Raw genomic sequence first — 24,376 nt, 5'->3', positions numbered from 1 at the left:
GGCGCGCGTCGGGGTAGGGACGGCGCGCGGCGACGACGTCGGCCGAGGGCGTGGCGACGGCGAGGGCGTAGGCGACGGCGACGACGGGCGCGGGTGACGGCGGCGGGCGAGGGCGCGGCGACGGCGAGGACGCGGGGCAAGGGCGGCGCGCGTCGGGGCAGGGACGGCGCGCGGCGACGACGTCGGGCGAGGGCGCGGCGAGGGCGAGGGCGCGGCCGACGGCGAGGACGGGCGCGGCCGACGGCGAGGACGGGCGCGGGCGACGGCGACGGCGGGGGCGGCGGGCGGCGTCGGGGCAGCCTAGCGGCGTCGATGTCGTCGAGGGGTCGTCAGGGGCAACTGCGAGATGAAGATGAAAATTTTCACAAGTGTTGGTTATATACCAAGAGCTTTGGTCCCGGTTCGTGGCACCAACCGGAACTAATGCACCCTTTAGTCCCGGTTGGTGGCACCAACCGGGACCAAAGGTCTCTTTTCAGCAGCCCAAAGGGCGGGAAGCGGCGGCCTTTGGTCCCGGTTGGTGGCACCAAGCGGGACTAAAGGGGGGGCACTGGTTCCGGTTGGTGCCACGAATCGGGACCAATACACCCCTTTAGTCCCGGTTGGTGCCACCAACCGGGACCAAAGGACATGTTCTGCCCGCGTCGCGGCCAAAGTTTAGTCCGACCTCGCTAGTTGAGAGAGCTCGAGAGTGGTTTATAAGCGCTCCTGCGCCAACCCTCTCGAGCTCCTCTCCATTGCCGGCTTACGGGCCTAATCTTGCGCTGCTATGCCTGTGGGCCTGCTGGGCCTTCTGCGGGCCTGAATCCTGGCCCATTGATGGGTTTCTAGTTGTATTTAGGCCGTGGTGGCCCGGTACGTGGCATCTTTCTATTTATTTCCCAGTTTTTTTGTTTTCTTTTTTGCTTTATTATTTTATTTTGTTTCTACTTACAACAAAATACTTATTTATTTTATTTTATTTTGTTTCTAATTACTTATTTATTTTACTTTATGATAATTCTTTTTGCTATTAAAGTTTCTATCAAAAAAAAGTTTTTTATGAAAATTCTTTTTGCTTTTAATGATTTTGAACAGAAAATACTTCGATAATTTTAGTTGCATCAATTTTTTATGATTTTACTTTCAATAATACTAGAGGTTTCTTATAATGTTTTGAACAGAAAATACTTTGTTAATTTTAGTTTCATAAATTCTATTAAAGTTTATTTTATTTTGTTTCTACTTATATATTTTAATAAAGTTTATATTATTTTGTTTCTAATTACTTATTTATTTTATTTGTTATTTTTCATGCATTTACTAATTATTTTGAGCTATAAGACCCTAAAATTGAAAAGCATTTCAAATGAACTCTGAAAAGGTTGAAAGTTGGCATGGTATCATCATTTCATCCACATAGCATATGCAAGAAAGTTGAGAGGGTTACGGCAAAAACTAGATGCACTTCGTGTACAAAACGGACAATGGTATCATACTCGTCTGTTACAAAGTTGGCATGGTATCATCATAATAGTTGCGGGAGAAAGTCTTCACTTTTTCTTCGCTTGTGTCATTTGCTTATAGCGCCGTAACCACGGATAATCTTCATCGTTTATCAGGATACTTGGGTCAGCCTTGACTTTGAAGGGAGGAATTTCATGAAACTTTTCATAATCTGGCGCTTTGGCTCATCGTATGATGTATTCGCTTCCTTATCTTTTCTTTTTCTCGGTCTGGTAGACATGTCCTTCACATAGATAACCTGTGCCACATCATTGGCTAGGACGAACGGTTCGTCCGTGTACCCAAGAGTGTTCAGATCCACTGCTGTCATTCCCTACTGTGGGTCTACATGTACCCCGCCTCCTGACAGATTGACCCGTTTGCACTTAAACAAAGGGACCTTAAAATCATGTCCGTAGTCAAGTTCCCATATGTCCATTATGTAACCATAATACGTGTCCTTTCCCCTCTCGGTTGCTACATCAAAGCGGGCACCGCTGTTTTGGTCGGTGCTCTTTTGATCTTGGGAGATCGTGTAAAATGTATTCCCATTTATCTCGTATCCTTTGTAAGTCAATACAGTCGAAGATGGTCCCCTGGACAACGAGTATAACTCATCACAAACAGTGGTGTCACCTCTGAGACGTGTTTCCAACCAACTGCTGAAAGTCCTGATGTGTTCACATGTAATCCAGTCGTCACACTGCTCCTGGTGTTTGGGGCGCAGACTGTTCTTGTGTTCATCGACATACAGGGTCACCAAGGTAGAGTTCTGTAGAACTGTGTAGTGTGCTTGAGACCAAGAATGCCCGTCCCTGCATATTATTGAGTCCGCTCCTAGCGTGCCTTTTCCAGTCAGTCTCCCCTCATACCGCGATTTAGGAAGACCTAACTTCTTAAGGCCAGGAATGAAGTCAACACAAAACCCAATGACATCCTCTGTTTGATGGCCATGGAGATGCTTCCTTCTGGCCTAGCAAGGTTACGGACATATTTCTTTAGGACTCCCATGAAACTCTCAAATGGGAACATATTGTGTAGCAATATGGGCCCCAGAATGACAATCTCGTCGACTAGATGAACTAGGACGTGCGTCATGATATTGAAGAAGGATGGTGGGAATACCAGCTTGAAACTGACAAGACATTGCGCCACATCACTCCTTAGCCTTGGTATGATTTCTGGATCGATCACCTTCTGAGATATTGCATTGAGGAATGCACATAGCTTCACAATGGCTAATCGGACGTTTTCCGGTAGAAGCCCCCTCAATGCAACCGGAAGCAGTTGCGTCATAATCACGTGGCAGTCATGAGACTTTAGGTTCTGGATTTTTTCTCTAGCATATTTATTATTCCCTTTATATTCGACGAGAAGCCTGTCGGGACCTTCATACTAAGCAGGCATTCAAAGAAGATTTCTTTCTCTTCTTTCGTAAGAGCGTAGCTGGCAGGACCTTGATACTGCTTCGGAGGCATGCCGTCTTTTTCGTGCAAACGTTGCAGGTCCTCCTGTGCCTCAGGTGTATCTTTTGTCTTCCCATACACGCCCAAGAAGCCTAGCAGGTTCACGCAAAGGTTCTTCGTCACGTGCATCGCGTCGATTGAAGAGCGGACCTCTAGGACTTTCCAGTAGGGTAGGTCCCAAAATATAGATTTCTTCTTCCACATGGGTGCGTGTCCCTCAGCGTCATTCGGAACAGCTAGTCCGCCGGGACCCTTTCCAAAGATTATGTGTAAATCATTGACCATAGCAAGTACGTGATCACCGGTATGCATGGCGGGCTTCTTCCGATGATCTGCCTCGCCTTTGAAATGCTTGACTTTCTTTCAACATTGATGGTTGGTCGGAAGAAATCGACGATGGCCCAGGTACACATTCTTCCTGCATTTGTCCAGGTATATACTTTCAGTGTCATCTAAACAGTGCGTGCATGCGTGGTATCCCTTGTTTGTCTGTTCTCAAAGGTTACTGAGAGCGGGCCAATCGTTGATGGTTACAAACAGCAACGCGTGCAGGTTAAAGTCCTCATGTTTGTGCTCATCCCGCGTACGTACACCGTTTCCATTCCACAGCTGTAAAAGTTCTTCAACTAATGGCCTTAGGTACACATCAATGTCGTTGCCGGGTTGCTTAGGGCCTTGGATGAGAACTGGCATCATAATGAACTTTCACTTCATGCACTCCAAGCAGGAAGGTTATACATACATAGAGTCACGGGCCAGGTGCTGTGATTGCTGCTCTGCTCCCCGAAAGGATTAATGCCATCCGCGCTTAAACCAAACCATACGTTCCTTGGGTCAGCTGCAAACTCAGCCCAGTACTTTCTCTTGATTTTTCTCCACTGCGACCCGTCAGCGGGTGCTCTCAACTTCCCGTCTTTCTTACGGTCCTCACTGTGCCATCGCATCAACTTGGCATGCTCTTCGTTTCTGAACAGACGTTTCAACCGTGGTATTATAGGAGCATACCACATCACCTTCGCAGGAACCCTCTTCCTGGGGGGCTCGCCGTCAACATCACCAGGGTCATCTCGTCTGATCTTATACCGCAATGCACCGCATACCGGGCATGCGTTCAGATCCTTGTACGCACCGCATAACGGGCATGCGTTCATATCGGGCACTAGTTCCTCTTCATCTTCAACAGCTTCCCCCCTTGCAGCATCATTGGGCACATCGTCTGGTTCCTCTTGATCTTCAGCAGCTTCCCCCGTTGCAGCATCACCGTATTCAGGTGGCACATAGTTGTCATCGTCCTCTTCTTCTTCGTCGTCTTCCATCATAACCCCTATTTCTCCGTGCCTCGTCCAAACATTATAGTGTGGCATGAAACCCTTGTAAAGCAGGTGGGTGTGAAGGATTTTCCGGTCAGAGTAAGACTTCGTATTCCCACATGTAGGGCATGGACAACACATAAAACCATTTTGCTTGTTTGCCTCAGCCACTTCGAGAAAATCATGCACGCCCTTAATGTACTCGGAGGTGTGTCTGTCACCGTACATCCATTGCCGGTTCATCTGCATGCATTATATATAATTAAGTGTGTCAAAATCATTACAGAACATCATGAATAGATAATTAAGTGACCAAATTAATAGAAGTTCATCATCACATTAAAACCAAAGTACATACATAGTTCTCATCTAACAACATATAGCTCTCTAGAGCATCTAATTAATTAAACCATACATTGAAACTATGTAAAACATTTCAATGCGAAAACAAATGCGATCATAATCGCAACCAAGGTAACAATTGATCCAACGGCATAATGATACCAAGCCTCGGTATGAATGGCATATTTTCTAATCTTTCTAATCTTCAAGCGCATTGCATCCATCTTGATCTTGTGATCATCGACGACATCCGCAACATGCAACTCCAATATCATCTTCTCCTCCTCAATTTTTTTTATTTTTTCCTTCAAGTAATTGTTTTCTTCTTCAACTAAATTCAACCTCTCGACAATAGGGTCGGTTGGAATTTCCGGTTCAACCACCTCCTAGAAAAATAAAATCTATGTCACGTTGGTCGGCATATTTGTCATAAACAATAAATGAACCAAATAGTTCTAAAAAGATAATATATACCACATCCGAATCATAGACAGGACGAGGGCCGACGGGGGCGGATACCAAAACCATCGGGCTATGTAATAAGAAGGAATAATAAAAGTAACAAAATTAGACAAGTATCTATCTAAATTAAGAATTTTTTTTCTTTCAGAAAGAAGATAAGAACAAGAGGCTCACCACGGTGGTGCTGGCGACGAGATCGGCGAGGGCGATCGATGGCGGTGAAGACGGGGACGGGACGTGATGGACCGCTAAACCTAGACAAATCTCGGGGAAAATGGAGCTCGGAGGTCGAGTTTCGAGAGGAGAAAGATTAACTAGTGTGGCTCAGACATTTCATCGAACACCTCATGTGCATAGGAGGTGAGCTAAAGCACCCAAGCGCCCTCCCCTCGCCGGCTAGAAAAAATAGAGCATTGTGGAGTGCTCTGCTGTGGCGATGGGGTATATATAGGCAACTCATTTGTCCCGGTTCGTGGTAGAAACCGGGACTAAAGCTCAGCCTTCTGTCCCGGTTCGAGCCACGAACCAGGACCAATGGTAGTGGGCCAGGAGCGAGGACCGTTGGTCCCAGTTCGTGCCTAGAACCGGCACAAATGGGTCCATACGAACCGGGACAAATGCCCACGAGGCCCCGGCCTCCCCGCTGGGCTCACGAACCGGGACGAATGCCCCCATGGGTCCCGGTTCGTGACTGAACCGGGACTAATGCGCTTGCCATGCCCGAACGAAAGCCATGTTTTCTACTAGTGTATTATCACTAATACATCCCAATTAGTATCATACATATAACATCATTAATACAACTAAAACCCTAGCGCACGACGGGTATCGGCGCGGGCGGTGGACACCCACAGAGAAGGAACCATCACAGGATCATAGCTCCAGTGAGATCCCTGGAGAACCTGTGCTCCAACGCAAACAAGTAGCGACGGACGTGCACGTCCTCCTCACTGACACGGTGACGCACCACCTTCGCGGGGTCTCGAGCCTCTGGACCATCACTGGCCCACGCGACCGCCACCAAAGAAGGTTCGGGTCAACGACGGGCTGACTCCTCACCAACCTGTGCCCCCCGGTAGGTAGCGCCTCCCAGTCCCACCTCGGCTGAGCCCAGTCCTGGACATGGCCCATTTGGTGACGTAGGTGTCCTCCGCCGACTCGACGACGAGGATGCGGGATAGGCATCGTCGACGTCGATGCGGGAATAATTGCTTTAACTAAAAGAGTAAACTAGTTCTATTAATTTTCGTATTAAAAATAATATAGTTGTATTAACTCAACTAGTTCAATTAAGCACTTACGATAAATAAAAATAAACTAGTTTTTACTAAAAATAAACTAGGTCAACTGGTTATATTAATTTTCTTACTAATTCTATTAAACACTTACTAAAAACAGTAAAAAAAACTAGTTAGATGAAGTCTAAAATTTAACCCTAACTAATTTGATGAACTCTAAAATTTAATGAACCCTAACTAATTTGATGAACTCTAAAATTTAACCCTAACTAATTTGATGAACTCTGAAATTTAACCCTAACTAATTTTATGAACTCTAAAACTAATTCTATTTAACAACTACTGCCATAATTAGCATCTAATTTGATGAACCCTAACTAATTAGATGAACTCTGAAATTTAACCCTAAGAACCATAGCTAGGCAGAGGTAGGGGGAGGAGGAGGAGGGCATGCTCACCTCGGGCGCCGGCGGAGTTAGGGAGAGGGGCACGCGGCGTCGAGGTCGGGGACGGGGTCGCGGCGCTCGCACGGCGGAGGGCGCGATGCAGGGGGGCGTCGAGGTCGGGGTCGGGGGCGGCGTCGAGGTCGGGGGCGGCGTCAACGGCGTGCAGAGGGTGACGGGAGAGCGCCCGGCGGCCGGGCGATGACGGCGGCGACAGCACGCGTGTTGGATTTGGGGGAAGTGGGCATTGGGGAAGAAGAACGGTTGGTTAAGTGGAAAGTAGCAGCAGCACGTTCCACGGAAAGCGCTACTGCTACATTAGCTATAGCGCTTGTCCATAAAGCCCGCTGCTACTATGCATTTCTCCTGTATTTTTCTTTTTCATTTATTTTCATTCACATTTTCTTTTTTCCTTCCCCTTTTTCTATTTCTTTCATTTTCATTTACTTTTGTATATGTTTTCATTTTATTTTCCTTTCCTTAGCAGTAGCGCTTCCTGCGCGAAACACGCTGCTACAACAATCTTAGCAGCAGCACGCTTTCCTTAGGCACGCTACTACTATAGGTAGCCTTGCGAGAATAGTCATGGGAATTGTAGTAGTAGAGCCTCTACAGTTAGACGCGCTACTGCTATGATCTTAGCTGCAGCGCGTTTGGATAACATGCGCAAGTGGTAAATTATAGTAGCACTTCTTTTTGTCCAGTGCTACTGGTAAGTTTCTGTGTATAAGGTTTTCCCTAGTAGTGGCACTTTATTGAAACAAAAGCTATAAAACATGATTACTACAGTATCTTAGGGTTAAATGTTGTGTTGTCTCCCAACAAGCGCCTTTCTTTAATGCCTTTTTGCTAGGCATGATGATTTCAATGATGCTCACATTGAAGATAAGAATTGAAACACAAAGAGAGCATCGTGAAGCAAATGACTAGCACATTTAAGTCTAACCCACTTCCTATGCATAGGGATTTTGTGAGCAAACAATTTATGGAAGCAAGAATCAAGTAGCATAGGAACGTAAAACAAGCATGGCATCAAAACTTTCAACATAAAGAGAGAAAACTTGATGTTTTTGAGATATGTAAAAGCATGTGTTCCTCTCTCATAATAATTTTCAGTATCATTATGAATGAATTCAACAATATAACTTTCACATGAAGAATTATTTTCATGATCTACAAGCATAGAATTTTTATTACTCCCCACATGAGCAAATTTCTTCTCATCCATAATAGTGGTGGGAGCAAACTCAACAAAATAACTATCATGATATTGAAAATTAAAATCACGATGACAAGTTTCATGGTTATCATTATTCAATATAGCATACATGTCATCACCATAATCATCATAGATAGCAACTTTTTTTATCATAGTCAATTGAAACCTCTTCCAAAATAGTGGATTCATCACTAAATAAAGTCATGACCTCTCCAAATCCACTTTCATCAATATAATCATCATAAATAGGAGGCATGCAATCATCATAATAAATTTTCTCATCAAAACAATGGGGACTAAAAATATCATTTTCACCAAACATAGCATCCCCAAGCTAATGGCTTTGCATATCGTTAGCATCATGGATTTTCAAAGAGTTCATGCCAACAACATTGCAATCACACTCATCATTCAAATATTTTTTGTCAAACATTTTATAGAATTCTTCTTCTATCAATTGAGCACAATTTTCCTTTCCATCATTTTCATGAAAGACATTATAAAGATGAATAATATGATGCAACCTCAACTCCATTTTTTGTAGTTTTCTTTTATAAACCAAACTTGTGATTGAACAAGAAACTAAAAGATTCTATTGCAAGATCTAAAGATATATCTTGATGCACTCACCTCCCCGGCAACGGTGCCAGAAAAGAGGTTGATGTCTACTACAAAACTTATTCTTGTAGACTCGTGTTGGGCCTCCAAGCACAAAGTTTTGTACGACAATAGCAAATTTCCCTCAAATGGATGACCTAAGGTTTATCAATCCGTGGGAGGCATAGGATGAAGATGGTCTGTCTCAAACAACCCTGCAACCAAATAATAAAAAGTCTCTTTTGTCTCCAACACACCAAATACAATGGTAATTTGTATAGGTGCACTAGTTTGGCGAAGAGATGGTGATACAAGCATAGTAATGATAGTAGATATTGGTTTTTGTAATAGGAACAATAAAAAACAGCAAGGTAACGAGTAACAAAAGTGAGCACAAACGGTATTGCAATACTTGAAAATGAGGCCTAGGGTCCGTAATTTCGCTTGTGCAATCTCTCAACAATGCTAATATAATTGGATCATATAACCATCCCTCAAAGCGCGATGAAGAATCACTTCAAAGATCCTATCTAGCAGAGAAGATAAGACGAAATTATTTGTAGGGTACGAAACCACCTCGACGCTATTCTTTTCGATCAATCTATCCTAGAGTTCGTACTAAAATAACACCAAGCTTTTCTTTCTGATCAATCTAACAAAGATTTTGTACTAAAATAACACCATATGATACACATCATCCAACTCTAATGTCACCTAGATACTCCAATGTCACCGCGAGTATCCGTGAGTTGATTATACGATATGCATCAAACAATTTCAGATTCATAATCCAACACAAAGAACCTCAAAGAGTGCCTCAGGATTTCTACCGGAGAAACAAAGACGAGAACGTGCATCAACCCCTATGCATAGATTACTCCAAAGTCACCTCGGGTATCCGCGAGTTGAATGCCAAAACACATACCAAGTGAATCAATATGATACCCCATTGTCACCACGGGTATTCATAGCAAGACAAACATCAAGTGTTCTCTAATCCATAAAAGTATTCAATCTGATAAAACAAAATCTCAGCGAGAAAACTTAATTCACGACAAGATAGAGAGGGGAAACACCATATGATCCAACTATATTAACAAAGCCCACGATACATCAAGATAATGACATCACAAGAACACGAGAGAGAGAGAGAGAGATTAAACACATAGCTACTGGTACAAACCCTCAGCCCCGAGGGTAGACTACTCCCTCCTCATCATGGTGGCCGCCGGCATAATGAAGATGGCCACCGGCGATGATTTCCCCCTCCAGCAGGGTGCCAGAACGGGCTCCCGATTAGTTTTTCGTGGCAACAAAGGCTTGCGGCGGCGAAACTTCCGATCTAGGGTTATCTTCGGGGTTTTTGGAATACTTGGCAATTTATAGGGCGAAAAGGCGGTGCGGGAGGCCACCGAGGTGGGCACAACCCACCTGGGCGTGCTTGGCCCCCCAGGCGCGCCCTGGTGGGTTGTGCTCCCCTCGGAGCTCCTCTCTGATACTTCTTCGGCCCACCGGGTGTCTTCTAGTCCAGAAAAAATTTCCAAAAAGTTTCGATGTGTTTGGACTCCGCTTGTTATTGATTTTCCGCGATGTAAAAAACAAACAAAAAAACAGCAACTAGCATTGCGCACTATGTCAATAGGTTAGTCCCAAAAAATGATATAAAGTTGCTATAAAATGATTGTAAAACATCCAAGAATGATAATATAACAGCATGAAACAATCAAAAATTATACATACGTTGAAGACGTATCAGGGGCATTCTAGCACACTTGGTTGCCGGAGCAGCTGTGGGCTATGAAGGCTAAGCTCCACTGGCAGCTGATACAGCTGGGCACCTGAAGGATGTGTGCCTAGTCTGCTGCTGCTGCTGCTGTGAAGCTTGTCGTCGAGCACCTTGTTGTGAGGCAACCTTGGTGGTCCACTTCTTCTCGACAAGCTCATTCCCTCACGAGGAGGGCATACTGGTTCTCCGGAGACTGCTTTCGCGAGAACACAAGCCTTCATCTTCGGAACAGGGGGAACTGGGGGCTCCTCTTGCTCGTCTTCTTGAGGGGCTTTGTCGCCCAGTTCCCCGGCAAGCTCCTCTTGCGGCTCTTTGGTCAGTTTTTCTTCATCAATAGCTTCTTCTTCTTTGGTTGCCATAGACCAGCAACCACTGGCACATCCTGCCATTTGTGTTTTTGCCGCCTTCCTAGAAATATAAGCCAGTTCCTTGTTGGTGGTGTCTCCGATCAAGTCCTTCTGGGGCCACGCCTTCACTTCATTAGCGGATGGCTGCTGCTAGTCGGCTTCGACTCCTTGGGCATTGCATGATGGCATCATCATCAAGATCGAGTCCTTGGTGGAGTTGATGCACAAAGGAACCACCTTTGCTGGCAAGTGGCACTTGTCGGTGGTGCGGAAGAGCTGATGATAGAGGCTGACGTGCTGTAACACTATCAGGTAGCTACCAAGCCTAGTATGCATCCGCATGATGTCAGCAACAATTTGTACTCCTAAGTGCGTCGTTCCTTTTTCTGTAGAGGGGTGATGTGGGGCCAAAGGAAATCAGTGCCTACCATCTCAATGGTTAGGACGGTAGCCTTGAGGCGGATGATGTGGTCCAGAGCGAGGTTGATCTTGACGTCGTTCTTGTGAGGTAGCATCAATCCTTGCCATGCCAAACCCTCTCTGTTCAGCGCATGCAGAACACCGGGAAGTTATCTTCCTTAATCCAACACCAATCTGCTCTCGATTCTTCCTACTTCAGATGCAGCTGACCATCAAGATTGGTTTGCTTTAGGCCGCTCCTTGGAATCCAGGTGATGCTGTGGGAAAGGGCATCTCCTTCGATACGGGGGATGAGGAACACTAGTAGAAAACAGGGCTTTCGTTCGGGCATGGCAAGCCCATTAGTCCCGGTTTAGTCACAAACCGGGACCCATGGGGGCATTCGTTCCGGTTCGTGAGCCCAGTGGGCTGGCCGGGGCCTCGTGGGCATTGGTCCCGGTTCGTATGGAACCATTTGTCCCGGTTAGAGGCATGAACCGGGACTAATGGGCCTCGCTCCTGGCCCACAACCATTGGTCCCGGTTCTTGGCATGAACCGGGACAGAAGGCCCGGATTTAGTACCGGCTCTAGCCACGAACCGGGACAAATGAGCTGCCTATATATACCACATCGCCGTAGCAGAGCACTCCACAATGCTCTATTTTTTCTGGCCGTCGAGGGGAGGGCATTTGGGTGCTCTAGCTCACCTCCTATGCACATGAGCTGTTCGATGAAATGTCTGAGCCACACTAGTTAATCTTTCTCCTCTCGAAACTCGACCTCCGAGCTCCATTTTCCCCGAGATTTTTCTATGTTTAGCAGTCCGTCACGTCCCGTCCCCGTCTTCACCGCCGTTGATCACTCGCGCCGATCTCGTCGCCAGCACCACCATGGTGAGCCTCTTGTTCTTATCTTCTTTCTGAAAGAAAAAAAATTCTTACTTCAGATAGATACTTGTCTAATTTTGTTACTTTTATTATTCCTTCTTATTACATAGTGCGATGGTTTGGTATCCGCCCCCGTCAACCCTCGTCCTGTCTATGATTCGGATGTGGTATATATTATCATTTTATAACTATTTGGTTCATTTATTGTTTATGACAATTATGCCGACCAACATGACATAGATTTTATTTATGTAGGAGGTGGTTGAACCGGAAATTCCAACCGACCCTATTCTCGAGAGGTTAAATTTAGTTGAAGAATAAAACAATTACTTGAAGGAAAAAATAAAAAAATTGAGGAGGAGATGATGATATTGGAGTTGCATGTTGCGGATGTCGTCGATGATCACAAGATCAAGATGGATGCAATGCGCTTGAAGATTAGAAAGATTAGAAAATATGCCATTCATACCGAGGCTTGGTATCATTATGCCGTTGGATCAATTGTTACCTTGGTTGCGATTATGATCACATTTGTTTTCGCATTGAAATGTTTTACATAGTTTCAATGTATGGTTTAATTAATTAGATGCTCTGGAGAGCTATATGTTGTTAGATGAGAACTACGTATGTACTTTGGTTTTAATGTGATGATGAACTTCTATTAATTTGATCACTTAATTATCTATTCATGATGTTCTGTAATGGTTTTTGACACACTTAATTATATATAATGCACGCAGATGAACCGGCAATGGATGTACGGTGACAGACACACCTCCGAGTACATTAAGGGCGTGCATGATTTTCTCGAAGTGGCTGAGGCAAACAAGCAGAATGGTTTTATGTGTTGTCCATGCCCTACATGTGGGAATACGAAGTCTTACTCTGACCGGAAAATTCTTCACACCCACCTGCTTTACAAGGGTTTCATGCCACACTATAATGTTTGGACGAGGCACGGAGAAAAAGGGGTTATGATGGAAGACGGCGAAGAAGAAGAGGACGATGACAACTATGTGCCCCCTGAATACGGTGATGCTGCAACGGGGGAAGCTGCTGAAGATCAAGAGGAACCAGACGATGTGCCCAATGATGTTGCAACGGGGGAAGCTGCTGAAGATCAAGAGGAACCAGTGCCCGATGATGATGATCTCCGTCGGGTCATTGTCGATGCAAGGACGCAATGCGAAAGTCAAAAGGAGAAGTTGAAGTTCGATCGCATGTTAGAGGATCACAAAAAAGGGTTGTACCCCAACTGCGAAGATGGCAACACAAAGCTCGGTACCGTACTGGAATTGTTGCAGTGGAAGGCAGAGAATGTTGTGCCTGACAAAGGATTTGAGAAGCTACTGAAAATATTGAAGAAGAAGCTTCCAAAGGATAACTAATTGCCCAACAGTACATACGCAGCAAAGAAGGTCGTATGCCCTCTAGGATTGGAGGTGCAGAAGATACATGCATGCCCTAATGACTGCATCCTCTACCACGTGCTTACAAGGATCTGAACGCATGCCCGGTATGCGGTGCATTGCGGTATAAGATCAGACGAGATGACCCTGGTGATGTTGACGGCGAGCCCCCCAGGAAGAGGGTTCCTGCGAAGGTGATGTGGTATGCTCCTATAATACCACGGTTGAAACATCTGTTCAGAAACGAAGAGCATGCCAAGTTGATGTGATGGCACAGTGAGGACCGTAAGAAGACGGGAAGTTGAGAGCACCCGCTGACGGGTCGCAGTGGAGAAAAATCGAGAGAAAGTACTGGGCTGAGTTTGCAGCTGACCCAAGGAACGTATGGTTTGGTTTAAGCGCGGATGCCATTAATCCTTTCGGAGAGCAGAGCAGCAATCACAGCACCTGGCCTGTGACTCTATGTATATATAACCTTCCTCCTTGGATGTGCATGAGGCGGAAGTTCATTATGATGCCAGTTCTCATCCAAGCCCTAAGCAACCCGGCAACGACATTGATGTGTACCTAAGGCCAATAGTTGAAGAACTTTTACAACTGTGGAATGGAAACGGTGTACGTACGTGGGATGAGCACAAACATGAGGAAGTTAACCTGCACGCGTTGCTGTTTGTAACCATCAACGATTGGCCCGCTCTCAGTAACCTTTCAGGACAGACAAACAAGGGAAACCACGCATGCACGCACTGTTTAGATGACACTGAAAGTATATACCTGGACAAATGCAGGAAGAATGTGTACCTAGGCCATCGTCGGTTTCTTCCGACCAACCATCAATGTTGAAAGAAAGGCAAGCATTTCAAAGGGGAGGCAGATCATCGGAAGAAGCCCGCCATGCGTACCGGTGATCACGTACTTGCTATGGTCAATGATTTACACGTGATCTTTGGAAAGGGTCCCGGCGGACGAGCTGTTCCGAATGACGCTGAGGGACACGCACCCATGTGGAAGAAGAAATCTATATTTCTGGACCTATCCTACTGGAAAGACCTAGAGGTCCGCTCTTCAATCGACGTGATGCACGTGACGAAGAACCTTTGCGTGAACCTGCTAGGCTTCTTGGGCGTGTATGGGAAGACAAAAGATACACCTGAGGCACGGGAGGACCTGCAACGTTTGCACGAAAAAGACGGCATGCCTCCGAAGCAGTATGAATGTCCTGCTAGCTACGCTCTTACGAAAGAAGAGAAAGAAATCTTATTTGAATGCCTACTCAGTATGAAGGTCCCGACTGGCTTCTCTTCGAATATAAAGGGAATAATAAATATGCCAGAGAAAAAGTTCCAGAACCTAAAGTCTCATGACTGCCACGTGATTATGACGCAACTGCTTCCGGTTGCATTGAGGGGGCTACTACCGGAAAACGTCCGATTAGCCATTGTGAAGCTATGTGCATTCCTCAATGCAATCTCTCAGAAGGTGATCGATCCAGAAATCATACCAAGGCTAAGGAGTGATGTGGCGCAATGTCTTGTCAGTTTCGAGCAGGTGTTCCCACCATCCTTCTTCAATATCATGACGCACGTCCTAGTTCATCTAGTCGACGAGATTGTCATTCTGGGGCCCATATTTCTACACAATATGTTCCCATTTGAGAGGTTCATGGGAGTCCTAAAGAAATATGTCCGTAACCTTGCTAGGCCAGAAGGAAGCATCTCCATGGCCATCAAACAGAGGATGTCATTGTGTTTTGTGTTGACTTCATTCCTGGCCTTAAGAAGATAGGTCTTCCTAAATCGCGGTATGAGGGGAGACTGACTGGAAAAGGCATGCTAGGAGCGGACTCAATAATATGCAGGGACGGGCATTCTTGGTCTCAAGCACACTACACAATTCTACAGAACTCTACCTTGGTGACCCCGTATGTCGATGAAAACAAGAACAGTCTGCGCTCCAAACACCCGGAGCAGTGTGACGACTGGATTACATGTGAACACATCAGGACTTTCAGCAGTTGGTTGGCAACACATCTCAGCGGTGACACCACTGTTTGTGATGAGTTGTACTCGTTGTCCAGGGGACCATCTTTGACTGTATGGACTTACAAAGGATACGAGATAAATGGGAATACATTTTACACGATCGCCCAAGATCAAAAGAGCACCAACCAAAACAGCGGTGTCCGCTTTGATGCAGCAACCGCGAGGGGAAAGGACACATATTATGGTTACATAATGGACATATCGGAACTTGACTACAGACATGATTTTAAGGTCCCTTTGTTTAAGTGCAAATGGGTCAATCTGTCAGGAGGCGGGGTACAGGTAGACCCATAGTACGGAATGATAACAGTGGATCTGAACAATCTTGGGTACATTGATGAACCGTTCATGCTAGCCAATGATGTGGCACAGGTTATCTATGTGAAGGACATGTCTACCAGACCGAGAAAAAGAAAGATAAGGAAGCGAATACATCATACGATGAGCCAAAGCGCCACATAGTTCTTTCAGGAAAAAGGGACATTGTGGGAGTGGAGGGCAAGACAGACATGTCTGAAGATTATGAAAAGTTTCATGAAATTCCTCCCTTCAAAGTCAAGGCTAACCCAAGCATCCTGATAAACGATGAAGATTATCCATGGTTACGGCGCAATAAGCAAATGACACAAGCGAAAAAAAAGTGAAGACTTTCTCCCGCAACTATTATGATGACACCATGCCAACTTTATAACAGACGAGTATGATACCATTGTCCGTTTTGTACACGAAGTGCATCTAGTTTTTGCTGTAACCCTCTCAACTTTCTTGCACATGCTATGTGTATGAAATGATGATACCATGCCAACTTTCAACCTTTTCAGAGTTCATTTGAAATGCTTTTCAATTTTAGGGTCTTATAGCTCAAAATAATTAGTAAATGCATGAAAAATGGTGCAAGAAAAATAACAAATAAAATAAATAAGTAATTAGAAACAAAATAATATAAACTTTATTAAAATATATAAGTAGAAACAAAATAAAATAAACTTTAATGAAATTTATGAAACTAAAATTAACAAAGTATTTTCTGTTCAAAACATTATAAGAAACCTCTAGTATTATTGAAACTAAAATCATAAAAAATTGATGCAACTAAAATTATCGAAGTATTTTCTGTTCAAAATCATTAAAAGAAAAAAGAATTTTCATAAAGAACTTTTTTCATAGAAACTTTAATAGCAAAAAGAATTATCATAAAGTAAAATAAATAAGTAATTAGAAACAAAATAAAATAAAATAAATAAGTATTTTGTTGTAAGTAGAAACAAAATAAAACAAATAAAGCAAAAAAGAAAACAAAAAACTGGGGAAAAATAAAAAATGCCACCTACTAGGCCACCACGGCCTGAATACGACTAGAAACCCATCAATGGGCCAGGATTCAGGCCCGCAGAAGGCCCAGCAGGCCCACATGCATAGCAGTGCAAGATTAGGCCCAAAGGCCTACAGTTCAGAGGAGTTCAATGGAGATGGCGGGGCAGGGCTTATAAACAGCTCCTGCCGCTCCTCGGCTAGCGAGGTGGGACTAAACATCCCACCGCACCGCGGCTTTGGCAGGCGCAGGACATTGGTCCCGGTTGGTGCCACGAACCGGGACCAATGCACACCTTTGGTGCCGGTTCGTGGCACCAACCGGAACCAATGGCCCCCCTTTAGTCCCGGTTGGTGCCACCAATCGGGACCAAAGGCCGCTGCTTCCCGCCGTTTGGGCTGCTGAAAAGAGACCTTTGGTCCCGGTTGGTGGCACCAACAGGGACTAAAGGGGGGCATTGGTCCCGGTTGGTGCCACGAACCGGGACCAAAGCTCTGGGTATATAACCAACACTTGTGAAAATTTTCATCTTCATCTCGCAGTTGCCCCTGACGACCCCTCGACGACATCGACACCGCCAGGCTGCCCCGACGCCACCCGCCACCCCTGCCATCGCCGTCGCCCGCGCCTGTCGTCGCCGTCGCCCGCGCCCTCACCCGACGTCGTCGCCGCGCGCCGTCCCTGCCCGACGCGCGCCGCCCCTGCCCCGCGCCCTCGCCGTCTCCCGCGCCCGTCGTCGCCGTCGCCCGTGCCCTCGCCGTCGCCGCGCCCTCGCCCGACGTCGTTGCCGCGCGCCGCTTCTGCCCCGATGTATTTTTTAGATATATGTATTTTTTTATGTATGTTCATATATGTATGTATGTATTTTTTACATGTTTTTTGTATGTATGTATGTATTTTTTCAACTATAATGATGTTTTAAAAATACATATATGCAAAAGTTAGATTTTTAGAAAGGAATTTGAATAGGTTTTCAGCAAGGAATTTGAATCTGGTTCAAATTTCATTTGAATGAAATTTGAAAATTTTGAACTATAGATCAGAAGGTTTTTGGTGAAATGGAGTGTGGGTACTGTCATGAAGTTGGAGTAATTTTTGTGGTTGTAAAAGAGTTAGGAAAATTTAGAATGTGCTAAATATGTCAAAAATGTCTTTTTGCTCATAGAAAGTTTTTTGTTCATATACAGAAAGTTTTTATATAGGACTATGGATATATGAGCAATGATGATCCATGGATGTATGCATTGATATATATGAGAAACGATGTTCATAGAATATTTACCAAGTATATATGTATTTTTTTTCATAGAATATTTTTTTTCCATTTATATATGTATGTGGATATAGATGGATATATATGAGAAATGATGATCCATGTAAAAGTTTTATATATGCAAAAGTTACATTTTTAGAAAAGTTTTATATATCTTGCTAGGAAAGGAAGAAGAAGAAAAATAAGGAGAGGAAAAACGAAAATAAGAAGAGGAAGAAAGGAGAAGAAGAGGAGAGGAAGAAGAGGAGAAATAAATAAGAAGAGGAAAAAAGAAGAAAAAGAAGAGGAGAAGAAGAAAGGAAAAGAGGAGAAGAAGAAAAAACAGATATTCTATTTTTTCTTCTTCTCCTCTATTCCTTTCTTCTTCTCCTCTTTTTTTTTCTTATTTTTTTCTTTGATCTATTCCTTTCTTCTTCTCCTCTTTTTATTTCTTCTTCGCCTTCTTATTTTTTATCGGGTATGTCGTTGTCGATATACCCCCTCCCCGATAACATTATTTTCCCATTTATGTATGTCGTCGTTGTCGATATATATAACTCCCTCCCAGATAACTTCGACATAATGGCGATATTTATACCCCCTCTCGACCATGATAAATTATACCACGGGAGCACCCCCCAGCCCTCTCGCTCGACCAAAACTCTCGAGGACACCCAAACCCTAGAAAAAAAAACGATGTCGGTCTCCTACCCCCTCCCGCCGCGCCCCTACCCATGAAGCGTTGCCGAGGCCACCCCAAACCCAGAATAAGCTAGGTCTACGTTTGCACTAATATATCCACCTGCTGTCATGTTTGTGTAATAATTGCCATGTTGTAATATTTGCAGAAACAATGGCGCACGGACGAGACGAGCAAGCAGAAGAGGTGTTGGGGGACATAATCTTAGCCGGAGGTGATATCTTTTCGTATCTTAACGACAATGATGGTCTGGAAGAACAGGGTGAAGAAGCAGGCTACGGTGATCGAAGAGTGGAGGAGGAAAGACATGATTATGATGGCTCCGGTGACCCAATGCTGGTGCAAGAAGGAGCCCGTGGTGACGGCTCCGGTGACCGAACAGAGTCCGGCCAGGTAAATATATTATTTAAGCCTGTGTTGACTAGCTAATTGATGCATTCATTGTTTTGGTATGTACACATATTAATTAACTCTCATCTTTCTTATTTTTTTCTAGCCCTCCGGATCGAGCACAACTTCGGTAAAGAGACGAGGCCCGAAGAGAAGGTTGTGCTCGGATGAAAGGTTTGAGATCACAGCAATCGCGCGCGACGGCCAACCGATTGAACCCATCCGGACAAAGGATGCATTTGCTGCTCAGTGCGGGGTTCTAGTTAGGGACAAGATCCCGATTAGCATCCACCAATGGTATAAGCCTAAGAAGGAAGACCCTGAGGTGTCTTATGTCAATGATATGCAGAAAGATGATCTTTGGACTGAGTTGAAGGCAAATTTCACCCTACCGCTAGAGGAGGATCCGGAGAAGCCAGTTAAAGAGCAATTAATCAAGTGTCATGCTCTTAAGAAGATGGCTGACCTATTCACGAGGTGGAAGAATGAGCTGAAAACATTTGTCGACAAAGAAGAGACACCGGAATTCATCGGCCGGTATGAAAAGATCAGAGATCACTGGCCCGCATTTGTGGCCCACAAGACATCGGAAAAGAGTAAGAAGATGTCAGCAACAAACAAGAAGAATGCTGCGAAGAAGAAGCTTCACCATCGCACGGGGTCAGGTGGCTACCTCAAAGCTCGGCCTAAGTGGGGCAAGGCTGAGAATGATCTGCTTGATAAAGGGATCGAACCACAGACAATGAACTGGCCAGACTGTTGCCGCACTTGGTTCTTCGGGGCTGGCGGAAAATTGGACCCTGTATCAAGGAGGTGCGTTTGGACGGACGAGCTTTTGAGAATACCAGTCAAGAGGCTTCAGCAGTATATCAATGCATCGCAGGAAGGGACGTTCGTTCCAGATAGAGAGAACGACGAGCTCTCAATGGCCCTCGGGAATCCTGAGCACCCTGGACGGAGACGAGGCACGCCAGGCTCCGTTCCGTGGAAGGCTGGTTTTCCGGACGCAGGCGGTTACAAAAGCCAGGAGAGGAGGAAAAAAGTGGAGCAGGCCCAAATTCAGAAGCTGCACGAAAGCGTTCAAGCGCTAGAGGAACGAGACGGCAATCGACATGCCGAAACTACCCCCGAAGCTACCCCGCCATCTCAGCGGAGAAGCAGCGTGGCGTCCACCGAGCTGCTTCAGCCGGAGCATGTCTTGACGGCTCCTGCTAGCTACCCCGTGGATGCTATCACGGAGTCTCAACATTGCCACCTTATGACGCAATGGCAGAACTTCAAAGTCAAGGCGGCTGTTGGCTCTGTTTTACCTCCTGAACCCGGCGCAACCTACCACTGCCGGCCGATTCCAGAAGGATATGCTAGGGTGATGGTGGATGAAATAACAGAGGGATTTGAGGACCTCCGGCTTTACCACCCTACCGGTGAAGGGAACACTCGGCTGGGTTCTGCTCTGAAGACTCCATGCCTATGGCAGAAGGAGCTCATCAACCTTCCGAATTGGACACCTACGGCGAGTAAGGGCACTCCGCCTCCTCCTCCGCGTCCTCCTCCGGCGAGTGATCAGGGCACTCAGCCTCCTTCTCCGGCGCGTGGCGGCACTCCGCCTCCTCCTCCGGCGAGTGATCAGGGCACTCAGCCTCCTTCTCCGGCGCGTGGCGGCACTCTGCCTCCTCTTCCGGCGAGTGATCAGGGCACTCACCCTCCTTCTCCAGCGCGTGGCGGCACTCTGCCTCCTCTTCCGGCGAGTGATCAGGGCACTCAGCCTCCTTCTCCGGCGCGTGGCGGCACTCCGCCTCCTTCTCCGCCTGCGCCGGCGCGCCAGAGCAGCCAGCCTCCTCCTTCTCCGCCTCGTCAGCAAGGGCGGAAGAGACCCGGCGCCGCTCCGGCTGCTCCGGCGCGTCGTAGTCCTTCTCTTCCTCCTCGTAAGCAAGGAAAGAAGACAGACGCAGCTGCTCCGTCTGCTCTGCCGGTGTCTAGCAGTACAGCCAGAGGCGGGAGGCAATACAGATTCGGTCCTTCTCTGAAGACTACAGAGAAGTTACCATACGAGAGGACCGAGGAGGAAACCACGAAGATCGTGCGAGCCGAAGTGACGAACTTCTTTGAAGGGGTGAAAGCAAATAAACATCCACCTCCGGAGGAGAAGGTAGATCGGCTGAAAGCGAAGCGCACTCTGGCTGCCCTGACAAAACCACCAAAGTCTCCGCCGAGAGGAAACTATGAGCGCATTCTTGCAAAGACATTTGCCGAAGCGGAGCGGTCGGGAAATACTGTCAGTGATCAAAGGTTAAAAGAACGACGAGCTGGGAAAAAAATTGCCCAGCTCGGCGAACAATCGAACCAATCGTGCCCCCCGCTCAAGGTGTCTAGCGACATCGTCGCTAATGATCCGAGGATGGTGCCCGGTTATAGCAATCTTGGAGATTACCTGCCCGACGATGTACATTATGATATCTTGGAGGTGGACGAACACAAATACCATTACGGGAAGCCTCTCGTCAAAGATGAAAGATCTCTAACAACAATGATGCGAAGATTCCATACCCTGCAGAGAGTCTGGGGGGACGAATACTTTGACCCTGAGAGTTAAACCGGAGCATGACCTCGTTGGAATTGAACTGTTGAATGTTCCATTTGAGGAGTTCTTCCAGTTTTTCAATCAAAAGGCCCTCGATAAATCAATGATCACTTGCTACTGTCTGTAAGTAGTACTACTTCTGTCATTAAGTCTCTCTATATAGGTCAGCTCTTTCATTGCATGTATTTATAACTATCCTCACTATATTATGCAGATTGAAGATCGCCGAGTTGAAGAAAAGACAAATCAGTGATATTGGATTCATTAACACAAATCTCATAGATGCAACTGCGGTTAAATATCATGCCGAAAATACCGAGGCCAACTTGCTACGATCGTTGGTAATAAATGAAAACAAAGATATAATACTCTTTCCTTACAACTTCAAGTGAGTGTTACTGTGTTGTGCATATTCGGTTTCCCTTATTAGTCCAGGTTATAGTAATGTAATTGATGACTTATGCATGCGTGCGCAGCTTCCACTATATTCTCCTAGAGATTAAGCTTGAGCAGGGAGTAGTAACCGTCTTAGACTCGAGACAAAAAGATCCCCAGGACTATGCGGACATGACTCAAATGCTCGAGAAGTAAGTTAAATCGATCGTTATCCACCATATCAGCAACTTTGTTCATTTCCTAATATCAAGTAATTGTTTTCTTTGTTGGCAGGGTTTGGAGAAAATTCACCAAAAAATCTCCGGGACTGCCGAAGAAGCTGCAATTTAAACACCCGAAAGTAAGTACTATAGTAGCATGTTTTGCGCATCTCCTAGTGATTCAAGCGCTAGTTTCATCAATACCATTTAGCATGCTTGCTTATCAGTTTGATTGACCTCTATTTCTTGTAAAGTGGTTGTGGCAGGAACCCGGGAATAATTACTGTGGATACTACGTTTGCGAGTCCATCCGCTACATGACCTGTGAGCGGGGCTACTCCGACGAACAATATGAAGTGCGTAAGCAATAATATTCACAATTTTATTTTATTACCAAAGGCCCTCCTGCCTGGGCTCGCCGCACCGGCCACGTGGAGGCCCATCTGTCCCGGTCCGTGTAAGAACCGGGACTAAAGGCCTAGGGATTTAGTAATGACCCTTTAATCCCGGTTCAAAAACCGGGACAAATGGGCCTTACGAACTGGGACAAATGGCCGTTTTTCTACTAGTGATCATTCAGACGGACATGCCTGATACCCAATCACGGGTAGAAAAGGAAGTGTAAAAATGCAGAGTATGCAACTGAACATAAACAGCAAGAGACTGAATGGCAGCAAGCAAGTCGAGAATGAGAGGGCATGGCAATGGCGAGAGGAGGAGTATCGGACCTTGGCCTTGGGGATGACCTTGACGGCGACGTCCTGGCCCTTGTGCTCGCCCTTCTTGGCCTTGGCGGCGTAGGTGTATCCGAAGTGAATGCAACTGGCCTCCTCACCGAGCTCGTACTTGCCAAAGAAGTGCTTGCAGAAGCTGAATCCCTTGTCCATGCCCAGCTTCGGCTCGCCGCCCTCGGGGATGGATGCCTCATTGGGCTTGGCAGGGCCGTGCCCCCGCCCCATGAGCGCGCGGATGTGCTTGCCGGCCAGGCGGCGGGAAGGGCCACTTGAGCCCACCGCGTGCCAACATGGACACCACGCTAGAGTCATCGGGCTGCCAAGCGCACCGGGAGGGGCAGGTCGACGCGAGGATGACCGCTTGGCACTCACCGAGCTCGTCGATGCCCTCCCAGGGATGGCGAGGGGCAAGCTCGACAGCGGCCTCGTCTTGGCAGCAGTAGCGCGAGAGGCGGCTGCAGGAGCGTCATCAGCAAGCGAGAGGAAAGCCACCTGAAGAACGCGGCGGCAAATCAAGGAGGACGGGGCGGCGGTGGCGGCGAGAGGAGAGGAATTGCGGATAGAAGGAGGCGAATGGGGATCACGCAAGGGCAAGCCAGCCACCCGCCCCCACCTGGGTCCACCACGCACAGTGCAAAGACATGAAAAACCAAAAATGCCCTCGTCGGGCCGTGGTAATTACTAGCGGTGGCAGAAGATATTTACCCGCTTGGCCGCGCCGACAAGCCGCACGGAATGTAGACTGTTCATTGTAGCAGTAGACGATCTAGATCCGACGGACGAGGGCTGCTAGGAGCGAGATCAAACGGTCCACAACGCATCAAAAAACCGATCCAATGGCCGAGACTCGCTAAACTCTGAGGACGCTTATGATCTCCCAATGTGCTTATTTCTGGATTCTGGATGCATGTCATGGGTGTGCAGTAAAAGCCATCATTACAAATGTAATTTTTCGCCACGTGTGTTTGTGCAAGCTTTTGGGCCTAGCCCAACAACACTCTCCATGCATGCGTGGCCCAGGCCCAAGGGATCCTGTCAGTCTATAAAAACATGGGTGTTTCCATACCCTAACTTATGCACATACAATAGAATTTTTCCCATAGGCAAGGGATTGTAGGAGGATTACTGTATCAAACACTCAAGAGTTGGTTGTTAAAACACGAAGAAGACCTCCAGGCAGATGATCAAGAATTACTAAAGTAGTACTGAAGATCAAGATCCTAGTTGCAGGGAAGCTCTACACCGGCAAGTGAAAGATCCGACAAGCTCTGTGCCAGCATGCTCCCATTGCCTTTCCACCGCTCCACCTCAGCGACCAGCTAGTTACTTGTCAACAGGTGTCGAGCGGGCAGGTATTTAGGTGTGGCTTGTCGGGGCA

General features: G+C 46.3%; 1 pseudogene; it reads right to left on the bottom strand.

Moving 5' to 3' along the window:
- Positions 1–1,209: 1,209 nt before the first annotated feature.
- Positions 1,210–24,376, bottom strand: part of LOC141023235 (uncharacterized) — a 142,136-nt pseudogene continuing 118,969 nt past the window's right edge.

The sequence above is a fragment of the Aegilops tauschii genome, chromosome 5 (genome assembly GCF_002575655.3).
Source record: "Aegilops tauschii subsp. strangulata cultivar AL8/78 chromosome 5, Aet v6.0, whole genome shotgun sequence".
NCBI lineage: Eukaryota > Viridiplantae > Streptophyta > Magnoliopsida > Poales > Poaceae > Aegilops > Aegilops tauschii.
This window is presented reverse-complemented; position numbering and strand designations above follow the sequence as displayed.